Here is a 12,454-nt window from a genome sequence, read left to right as displayed (position 1 = left end):
GACACCTTCATAAACTAATATTACAGTCTTTAAATTTACTAATAATTTTAGTGGCATAAGTAAATGCTTATAAAATAATGTAAATATGAAGTACATCGTATTGATGTGTATTTTATTCTATATATGGAGAAAATAAAAAGGAGGTAACAGAAAAGACTACTACTGGGTGCAAAGTTGCATTTAAGATGACAAAAATATTCTACACCTAGATTGTTCGTATGGTTGTGCAACTCTATGATATACTTAAAAACCACTGAATTGCACATTTCAAAATATGGATATTATAGCATATGTGAATGATATCTCAACAAAGATGTTAAAAATGTCAGGTAATATTTTAAATAATTTTATTGAAGTATAATTTACATTAAAATACTTATTTTAGGTATACAGTTTGATAAATTGTAGTCAATGTTTTTTTAAAGTTTATTATTTTGAGAGAGAGAGAGAGAATGGGGGAGGGGCAGAGAGACACAGAGACAGAGAATCACAAGCAGGCTCCATACTGTCAGTGCAGAACCCAATGCAGGGCTTGAACTCACAAAGCAGGAGATCATGACCGGAGCTGAAGTCGGATGCTTAACCGACTGAGCTACCCAGGCGCCCCTTTAATAAATGTTTATATTAACAAAATTATGAAATAGAAGATTTCCTTTTGCTCAGAAGTCAATCTCTTTTTTAATCCTTAGCTACTGGAAAACATTGATCAGATCTGTCACTATAGATTCAATCTTTTTTTGGAGTTTTGTAAAAATGGAATCACACAATATACATTCTTTTGCTTGGCTAAGTATCATGTTTTTGAGACTACATGCATCAGTTTTTGCTTCTATTATTGGTGATTTACATACCATTCATCTCTTGACGAGTGTTAGGGATGTTTGCAAATTTGCAATATTAGGCAATTATGAACAAAGCTACTATAAACATCCATACACATGCATGTGTGGCTATGTATTTTTATTTCTCTTGGGTATTAAAAAATGGAATTGTTGGAATACATGGTGGTTTTGTTTTTTAACCTTTTATGTAGCTGTCAAACTTTTCCCAAAGTTATTGTACCATTATAAATCTCATTAGCCATATATGAGCATTCTTTTTGAGCCACATCTTCTCTAACCCTCAGAAAATGTCAATAGTTGAAATATTAGTCATCTAGGTAGCTGTGTAGTGATTTGTGTGTGTGTGGTTTTAATTTACATTTTCCCAGTGAATAATGAACTAGGAAAATACTATATTCTCTCTTATAATGATGAATATAATTGTCATTACAGGACATTCTTGTATTTTCATTTGTGAAGTATCTTTTTGCATGTTTTTATTGGGTTGTAGCTTATAATTAGTAGTTTAGGACTTCCTACCCAGCTGTGGGTTATCTGGTCAACAGACAGCAACTTGAGAGTATGTCTTAGATGCAGAGAGCCGCGTCATCGTCTTATAAAGTCACACTATTCTTATGGAAGTTTCTTTACAAATCTTGCTTTCCTCTCTTCCTTTCAAAGGAATTGATCCCTGACTAACATTCCAAACCCCCATCTCAGCATCTGCTACTAGAAAACCCAAACTCCACATGGTCCAAATACACTTCTTGTTTTTTTTAGTTTTTCTTGTGATTCTTTCTAATTGTTTCTTCATTTATAGCTGCATGAGTGAAAACAAAAAAAAAGCGTTCTGTTTCTTCATAACTGGTTCTAGTAGTTGAAAATTATAAACGATCAAGAACATTGGGTAACATGCTGGTATGCCAGATCTTAACTGAAAATATGTTTTTACCCATAAATGGTAGGATTTAACCAGCCGTGAACTCTGCTTTATTACGAGTTCCAGTTTTCAAAACTTAAATAGCATAAAACTGTGATACCTTCTTTGTAACGCTTTGAAAACCCTGATTCTTTTTTATTCAAGTAATACTCAGAGAATTCCTTCATTTGCATGGATTCCTTACTCTAAAAAGTAAATCAGTCCTTAAAGCTAACAAAACAAAGGGGGAGGGGCAGGGAGAGCAGGAGACAGAGGATCCAAACCGGGCTCTGTGCTGACCGCAGAGAGTCTGATGAACTGTGAGATCATGACCTGAGCATCACGAACCAAGCTGAAGACTGATGCTTAACCAACTGAGCCACCCAGGCGCTCCTGCTTTACTTTTTGACAAAGCTCAAGCTTGAACCCAGCCTGATGCCCACACTTAGTCCCCACTTCTCTTTGTGTACTGAGAACTCAGCTTGGCAATCTAAGATCCATTTTCAAAGCATGCTTTTGTCTAACTTCCATCTCTGGATTTTGTTTTACTCTTTTCTCCTTCTTCATAATCCCTTGGCTCAATTCCTGGGCCCAATCTTGGTTCAGAGCCCTGTGCACGTGTGGCCTTCCATAGTTCGGTGGTTATGTTATACACATGAAATGGCAGTGAGCATTTATGCCAATAAAGATTATAGCCTTACTATGCCATTTGCAGTCACACAAACATGCAGAAAGCCAGATTTGAAAGAACTTAGCCAACAAAGATTGGATATAATATGTGCACTACTGGTGTATATTAATTAAGTAAATGTTCCTCTACCTCGAGCATTATTTAATCTTACTAAACTCAATTTAATTCGTACTCTAGCTCTGAGCACATCCTCTCCCTCATAATTAATGTCAGTTTCTCAATCTCAGCAAAATCCAGGCCATAAAACCACAGAGAGCAGGACAGTGAAGGTCAAAGAAGACTCCAGAGTCCAAAAGGCAAAAAGAAGAATTATAAGACAAGTAACAGAATTCCAATCACTATAAACAGAAAACACTGATAAATCAAAGTCCCAAGGACTCCCAAGATGTCTAACCACAATTATACACACAAATTCATCCATACAAACACACATGTTCATACATGCACACACAAACACACATACATACATGCATTCTCTATATTTCTTTAACATGAAGGAAACAAGTTTCCTGAATTAGCTGGAGAGAAAACAGGATATTCATAGGTGTCAAGGAGAATGATAAATAGGAGAAAATGTATCTTGCATTTAAAACACACTTTTTGTTCCTTCCAGAAGCATATCCGGGGGGGGGGGGGGGGGGAGAGGGAGAGAGAGACAGATACTCCTCATGCAATGACCTTTCCTAAGGGCACAAAGAGTTCTCAGCACCACCATCATTCCCCAAGTGCTGTTCTTTTGCACTAAATTACCACCTGAAATTCCCCTTTCCTTTATCGTTCCTCTGCTGAACCTCAGAGGTGAGTCCGGGTACTGCTGACATGGCAGATATAATGTAGTCAGTAAAAATGCTTCACAACAAGCCTTCTTACCATTGACCTTCATCCCTTCCTTTGGAGGGGAAGCATCTGGCAGCTTTGTATTACAATATGGGCATAGCATTGTGCACAGCCCTAGGACTTCTCTCCTTCATGTCAGAAGCTCCCCTTAGCAAAAATTAATGAAAGAGGAAATGGGGCATGAGGCCTCACTATACTGTTCTCTCTCAAATTGAGGATTTAAAGCTTTGAGTCATATTAAGCATACACATCTTAAAGAGACATTTCCTGTCATGTATCATCATTTCAGTGGAACAGATTTTCACAGGGAATACAATCTGATTAGCCAGTTAGAATACTTACTTTATGTATATGCCATAATAAGGGCTAGACGGTGTCTTAAAAGAAGAAGTGTCCTTTTTCTACTATCATTTGCATATAAACCAAGTATCCCATTTCCTTGACTTCTGACGTGTTATTAGTGAGCATGTAAAGCATGCCTTTGCTGTGTAAATTTCTACAATTTGATACTTTACCATTTAAAAGTTCCCCCCAATACTAGCGCCATTTGAACTCAAATTCTGAAACCTCCAGGCTCCCAAACACCCTTCTGCAAGAGCTGAGGACTCCAAGTGGAGGCCAATTAATCTGGAGACAAAATGTGTCTATGGAACCAGAAAGGATTTCAGCTACTGCTGAAGCCTAGAAGCTGGTAGGAGACAATGTAAGGTGATCAAACATACATTTTGTTAAAAGGAGGGCTTAAAATCTGTTTTGCTGATTACCTCTGCCAGAAGCATCATTTCGCTTACCAAATTCACTTGAATTAGTTTTTAATTGAATTGTTCAATGTCAGAAGGCAATTCTTCATGGGTCTTCTGCCTTGCTGCCAGTCCTCCAAGCCAGGCACTGGCTGCTCTTTGTTCCAGACTATCTTTACAAAGTTATTTATATTACAAACAGCCTTTGGAAACCAAGTTAGTATACCCTTTCATAGAAAAGGGTAGATATTCTAATACTCTAGTATAACAAAAGATACTCTCTCCTTCCAGAGCTAAGCGTGACCATACTTAGGCTATTTACAAAAGATCTGAAATCCTGAGCCTCAGGGTCCTCCTGTAATGCAATTTTGTGCAAGCATCCTCCAATCCTTATTTGCCATGGGAACCGAGGCTCGAGGAACTGGCACAAACATGCTGATACTCTCGTTACTACTATGGCTGTGAGTAATAGGCAGTCATTCTTCTCTGACCTGGGTTTTGTGTCTTCCATCAGTATCCATGAAACTAGAGAATACTGTGTGCTTGAAAGAATAAAATCACAAGCCTTTCCATTACGACAGATTTAGTGATGAAGATGGGATATTAAGAGACATGGCTTTTTGCAGAAGGAAATATGAGGGTCTAGTGGACCAATGAATGAGAATGCTGAGGCAAGCAAACATTTTAACAGAATTGTGTAGTCTCATGGTAAATAAAACATTCTCTACTTTATTGCCAGTTAAATGAGGAGCCTAGGGAGATGGTTACAGGCAGAGTACCAGAGGGCTGTCCAAACTATGGTTAACACTGTTCAGAGTAGAGGACTTCCTTGCCAATCTGTGCTGTGGGCTAATAAACCCAGATGGAATTCAGACACCTGCTATCCAATTTGAATTTCCTGAGACTATGTGAATTGATGCAAAGTACTTAAACCCTCTGGAAGTCAAAGAAAACCTGTTGTCTCCTCAGCAGTTGGCACTACTAATCCTAAGAGGTGTCCTAGATGGGCAGAAGGTTCTTCTTCCTTTTGGACAATAGTTACAAAGATATGCTTCCACACAAAGCATAAAATGGAAAAAAAATCTGGGACAACTATAAGCAGAGACCAAGAGAATCATCAGAGTTTTGTCTGGGTCACTAATGAAATGAGGAGGCAAGGTACATAATATTTGGAAACTGGAATGGAATGGAATGGAATGGAATGGGATGGGATGGAATGGAATGGAATGGAAAGGAAACAGCTTGGTTGTCCTGTGTCTATGATATCTCTCATAGCAATCTTACATCCATTCAGAGAAAGCAATAAACAGTCTCAGAGCTTTTTGCAGTGGATCTTGCTGTAAGGAAGCTTTGTCCCTACCTAGAAGATTTCCCTGAGGTAGACAAACTCCTGTTGGAAACCATAGATGAGGTACTGATTAATATTCAGAGGCTCTTACTTTTCCAGATTCAGTTTTCAATACTGATAAAGGCGACCTATTATAGAATAGAAACTGACACAAAAAGTCTAGATGAATTATTTATATTATGTTTAACATCTTTGAAATTTTCTCTCACCTACAGAGAGAACTTAAGCATTGGCATCTCCATAACGGGGCAGCAGATGCTTTGGATTAAGGTGGACTCCTCAAAGAAAGTCACTCTATGTGATCCAAGCTCAACTTAGCCAGAAGACACAAAACCCTGTGACCCCATCCAAAAAGAAACGGAGCTATAAATGCGGAGACAAGGGCTTCTAAGTCAAAAAGAGATGCTGTCAGCTAGGAAGCTCTTACTGTCCAATACAAAGTACTAGGCAAGCCCACTAGAAGTTTGTCAAGTTGAGCCGTGAGCTGTCACCATGCTGCTCAAAACAAAATGGGAAGGCTTATTTAATGGGGCGGTGCCACGTTCTACATATCACTAATCCCTCCCATGCCCTCCACCATGATCTCAGTTTTTTAAGGAGAATAAAGATGATTAGAGGGAAAGGTAATATCTCCATTACTCCAAGAGGGACCAAAGACCATACACCTGTAAGTATCCTGGAGGATTTGGTGAAGGAGAGAGAATCAAATTTTTATGGCTTTGATAGATGCATGTGCCCACATTACAATCCTCTCCAGACAATGGAAGGAAAAGGCACCCAGATTTAACTAATAGGGTTTGAGCATGGTGGGGAAAAGAAGCTAACGTGACCTTGTGGTGGGATGCTTTGGGTCAATTAAATGCAATGTTCTTTCTCCATCTAAAAGCAGAATAAGAATTGTAATATACATATATTTTCACAGCACATTAAGTGCCAGAGGAGACTCTCCAGATCAGGAAAAGCCTGTAAAAACGCAACATGTAAATCATTTCCCTAAATCCCCCTTTCATTTGCAACTGATGGTTGGTCAGCATTTAGCATGAATGTCTCTACCCTCTGATGTTCAAAGCCTATGTACAAAGCTTTCACTATACACATATCTTGTTCATTACCAATCAGAATCATCAGTCTCAACAGCCGTGACTGAGACAGTATCACAATCCCAGATGCAAGAGCACTAATAAACCTTGGAAAACTTCAGACCTGCCTGACAATTTAAATGTCTTGGGACTAAGTGAATGGATTCAAAACATTTGATCCCACTGGCCGTCAAGGAAAAACTTGCCTCTTTATTTAGCCTCCCCCCTCCACCACCACAAAGGAGGCCCGGCATCATCTTGAACTCTGGGTACCAGAGACAGTATGTGGCTTAACACTGACACTCTTCTTGGTCTTTCATATTGAACACTGCAAAAATCGGCATCTTTTTTGTGGACCCCAAACAACAGTCTGCATTGGAAGTGATCCAAGAAACTACAGCACAGTCTCTATCTTTATGTTTCCACAGTACTAATGACCTCTTTCAGCCATGAGTCTCTATGACTGATGACTTTGTCAACTGGGCATTTGTCAAAAGGAGGCACCCTCGACGTAGAGGCAAACCCTGGGCATCAGCCTCATCCCCTCCATGACATGACTGCCAGGAATTACTCCTTTTGAAAAGTGGTTATTAGCCTGCCATTAGGTAGGTTCTTGTTGAAACCGAACACCTAACTTTGGTTAATTTGGACTTAACAACCAACACGGTAGGAAGGACCCAACAAGCCTAGCTTTTCAAATAGAAATGTTATAGTCAATAATGCAACTGGCCAGGCACTGGCCCCCAGATCTCCACTTTACGTGAGAAGTGCAACAATCACTTTGGGAACATTCCAATCCTCTGTACCACTGTCATATAGAAAGCTGCTATGGCCATGGGGCTCTTGATTCATACAGGTTCCCCAAAATGTCTTGGCCTGGTCCATGGATGGTTTAGCTAAGGTGAAAACTATCAGCATCCACTGGACTTCTGCATCTGTTCAACCTCAATGCTGGTAGTGAAGAATAGGAAATGGTGTGATCACTCTCCCCAATGGACAGAACTCACAGCATTTTGATAACTCTGGCCAATACTCACCTTGATGAAACTTGCTATAATTTCACTGAAACTTGAGGGCTTGCCAACAGCCTAGTGTTTGGTCTGCCACTTGGAAAACTACAGACTGGCAGATTCATACTCTACTTGTTGGTGCCATGAACTGCACAACCTAATCACAGCTACTGATCAAACCATCTGGATTCTTCATGCAAATTTCCAAGTTCAATGCCCTTTATCTGATGAAACCAACTGAACTCAAGCTGCTGTTTCAGCCTGCATCACACAAAATAGTAGCATTTCTCCCTGAGCACAGCAACATGTCCTCCATCATAGACTGATTCTGATGCAGAGATACTGCTCCACGCTGGACCCTTGACTTCTAGAAACGGTTGACCCCTTTGTCTCATACTGAGGGAGGCTACACTGAATGGGGTACTGATCTTATCTGATCTCAGCACATTTCCCACATCATACTTTGGACTCTATTATCAGCAATGTCTAACCACAGCTGACACTCAGAGTTTATGGTGTTCCAGGTTGGTCCAATCAGCCAACGCAAGTCACACAACTGCGGCTCATGAAACTACTCTGTGTCTATGTCAGGCATAACAAAACACTTACATTATGATAATGGTGCACATTTATCACAAAATCCATGCAGCAATGGACTTTCCATTCACCTAAACATCAACAGTTATCTCTGCATCTTTGTAAACATTTGGCATTGTTGCTATTTTCACTATAGCCATTCTCGTATTTTTGTAAGGATATACTTTTTTGGTTTCAGTTTGCATGTCCCTAATGGCTTAGGATGTTAAACATCTTTCCCCGTCCTTATTTGTCATCTGTATATCCTCATATGTGACATGTCTGTTCATGATTTTTGTCCCTTTTCTAAATGAAGTACTTATTTTTTTTTCCTCTTGAGTTTTGAGATGTTTATAAGATATATGATATTCAAATATTTCCTGGGGTGCCTGGGTAGCTCAGTCAGTTAAGTGTCTGACTCTTGATTTCAGCTCAGGTCATGATCTCATGGTTCATGAGATGGAGCCTCCCACTAGGTTCCATGTTGTCAGCCCAGGATTCTCTCCTCTATCTCTGCCCCTCCCTCTGCTCTCTCTCTCTCTCTCAAAATAAATACCAGAATAAACTTTAAATTGTTTTTAAAAAAATTTCTCCCACTGCACTTGTATTTTCATCCTCTTCACTGGGTCTTTTTGAGAGAAAAATTTTAAAATTTTATGAGGTTCAAGTTATCCTTTTTTTTTCTTTTTTGATCATGTTTTTGATGTTCAAATCTAAGAGCTCTTTATATAGCCTTAGATTCTGAATGTTGTCTCCTATTTCTTAACCTAAATAAAATTTAAATTTTATTTTATAACTACTTGAGCACCATTTATTGAAAAGACTATCCTTCTTACAATGAATTGCTTTTGCACCTTTATCAAAAATCAGTTAGACATATTTGTGTTGGTCTATTTCTGAGTTCTCTACGATTTTTCTCTTCCTATATTTTTAGGCTGTGTTATTTATTGTTGCCTACTCATTTAGAATTATTACATCTTCCTTGTGGATTCTTCTTATGGTTATTTTATGTCCTCCTATGTTCTAGTAATTTGTTCTAAAGTAGACTTTGGCCATAATTTGATGTAATCCTCCTTAAACTTACATGAGAGCTGCCACCACCTCTCCTGGAAACCCTTCAATCTCATGTTAATATACTTTTAGCCAAGGAAAATTACACAGTAGTCAGTATTTATACAAACGTGCATTTGTATCTTCTTGTATGTCTACTATTGCTTGACAAGATTTTAAATAATTAAAAAAATAAGTGTGTGTATATGTAAATTTCAAGTGATTCAAAAAGAATCTGTAATCTTCTAACCACATAACTGTGTTATTGATGTATACTGCACCACATGATCTGGTTAATTTGTCTTAGTCCTACATAGAGAATTCTTATTCTAGGCAAGTCTACATTGAAAAAGCATGATTATCATACTGGGATATTTGGTATCTTATTATGATAACACAAGAGCACACCAAAAATTAGCAATCTACTCTTAGAAATTGACCAATTAAGTTAGAAGCCATGTAGGTTATAATTGGGAAAACCATAAGTCAGACTTGATATTCCAGTTGGCAGTAACTATGAATACTAGCTTGAGAAGAAATAATAATAATACCTGTATAATAATTTAGAGCTTGCAAATCATGTTCATAAATTAATTTCTTAAGTCTTCCCACTAAATCTTACATTACTGACATTTTACAGATCAGGGAAATTAATCTTAGAGAAATTAAATGACCTGTTATGTCACATCAGATCATAACCTAAGGCCCAAACTGGAATACTAATCTACTGAATGACAAGGCTAGAGATATAGACATAGACATAGACATAGACATAGACATAGACATAGACATAGACACAGATATAGATATAGATACAGATATAGATATATAGATATATAGATGTATAGATGTATAGATATACATAGCTTGCCTTTGGCCTCTTTCTCCCTGCTTTGCTAAGTAAAGGCGATCACAGTCTGTTATTAGATTCATAGATGTCTTCCTTGAAACAAGATGAACAATATAATTTGGCACATCATTCTTAATATTACTCAGTATGTGACTAAGCCAAGGCATAAAATAAAATACAATGAGGATTATTTGTGGATCAATTCTTAGAGGTAACAAACTTTATATATCTTAACAGCCTCAACTCAAAGGTGATGGTTTAAAAAAAAAAAAAAAAAAGTCATTTAAAATGTTCCAGCCTAATTCCAAAGTCTCACATTGCTAGGCTTGTGTCTTTGTCCAGATGAAGGAGAGACAATTTCCAGTATTTGGAAATGAAATTTACCCCCTTGATCAGGAATGTGATAAATCTGTGCCTTTCACATGATCATAATTATTAAGTGGTTTCAAGAAGGAAAATAACTTAAAAAGTTTTTTGAGAGGAGGACCATACACAGAAGTTGCATTGTTTAGCTAAAAGCAAACAAACAAAACAAACTTCGCATGTTCCTAAATATTTGGCTCATAAAAACTAGTGAATTCATGAAAACATTATATTATCTAAAATTTATATTATAGTCTGACAAAAAATCTTTACTAGCCAAAGAAGTTTAAAAAATTCTGTTCCCCACAAAAGCCAATATTTTTACATCATAACCCTACCAGAATTATCTCTATAGTATGGTTTGACGTGTGCACAAATCCTATTAATGTGCAAAGCAAGTACAAATCAATTGTGTGCTCATGGGATGTTACTAAATTATATAATGATGCCTTAATTTTAAGTGTATTTGCCCTTCAAAGTAGAATGTGAACATTTTCAAAGTTATAACAATTCAAATGCTAGCACCAGGCAGTGTTTCCCCATCTTAACGCAATAGTTTAGATGAGGATGTCTTACCACTATTAACAAAACATCTGTTGGAGGCTCAGCAATTAAGACAAATAGTTTCCTCTCTAATTATTTGAATGTGAAATGAACATCCGGTTATTACGAGAAGCTCAGGCCAAGACAGATAGGAAGCTGAGGGCAGAAGACGCTGAGCGTGGGCAAGAGCACCCTGGCGCTGCTGAGAGCCGAGAGGCACCCTCTGTCGTTGACAGTGAGGTGTAAGGGTCAACACAGAGCAGATCCGAGCATTATTAAGGGATGGCTGCAATAAGGAAACCATTCTCCCTCTTAAGAGGAAAATGGGCTGAGGTGGCACTTTTCCTGTTTCTCAGTAAACTCTGAGTAACCCCACGATGATGGATATACTAGTGATGACACAAACCCCTCTGAATTTAATGTCCTCTTTGAGGTGATCCTCTTTAAGGCTTAACGATCCAAACATATATTCCACACATTCTTCAGCCCCAGTCACCATTTGATTGCATTTTATCAATGATGTCATTCAGTTATCTCAAATGATTTAAATCTTTTTCTCCTAATAATTTAATATATAATGGCTTTTCAAGATAATCGCGACTAGAATGCTTCATTTAAATCTTTCTCCAAGAGCTGCTCTATTAGCACAATGAAGACCAGAATTTTATTCTGCAACCTCTTGATGGAGAAATGAGCTAGGTTTTCAGCATATCCACACCAAATTGTTGAAAAGTCTTGGGAAGTTGTAATGCAGATCTAAGTTGGCAGTTTAAAATCTTCTGACCTCTTTGTGACTCTCCTGAAGTGAGCTCCTTCAACGAGACCAATGACAAGAGAAATGGCCCATGCTGGATTGATATTAAGGCTCACCTCTTTTCAATTCTTTTTTTCAGTAGTCTCAGAGGAGGGAAAGGATCAGACATGCTCCCTTAATTTTGTTTCCTGGCAATTAACTCCCAGAATAACACCAAATAATTGCAACCATAACACTGCAGAGAAAGTTAGAGTAGCAGTAAATGTTGCTAAGCTGTGAACTTTGACAAACAAGCCCCCGTAAACGGTGCGAGGCTGCCTGCGATGTACCTGGTAACATGCCCTGCATTGAGACTCAGAAGATGTGCAGACGAGAGCTCATCGTGCTGAAGGAAAATCTCTCTGCTTCAAGCATGACATTGTGTTTTGGGAGTAGAGAACAGGAAAATAACACACAGAAAGAATCCATTCAGGGTGAAACCAACAGTACCTCAAGTTAAATACCTGTTCATTTAGCTGGTCTATTTCTCTAATTCATTTTATTTTCTTTTAAGGGAGAGGAAAAAATGAATAATCTTCCTATGTTCTTCTCCCCAAGGGCACACAGCAGAGTGGCCCTGAGTTCTGGCATGTGCTACGTAAGCAGAATGTGAGACAAACTGATGGTGGGGTATGTTTCGGTGCCTCCGTGGTGGCCCCCGGATGCCCCCAAGCACTGTCAGTCAGAGGAACCAACTCCACCCACACAAGTATATTTAATCTGTATTCTTTATCGGTAAGAGTCTAAATTTGTGAAGGGTTTTGACGTCAGCCTTGCTCCATTCCCTTTCAATTATCCCTCCTTTCTTTCCTCAGTGTATATCCCTCCTTTCAC

The sequence above is a fragment of the Panthera pardus genome, unplaced genomic scaffold, assembly GCF_024362965.1.
Source record: "Panthera pardus isolate Hobbes unplaced genomic scaffold, ASM2436296v1 HiC_scaffold_15, whole genome shotgun sequence".
Taxonomy (NCBI): domain Eukaryota; kingdom Metazoa; phylum Chordata; class Mammalia; order Carnivora; family Felidae; genus Panthera; species Panthera pardus.
Note: the sequence above shows the minus strand (reverse complement) of the source record.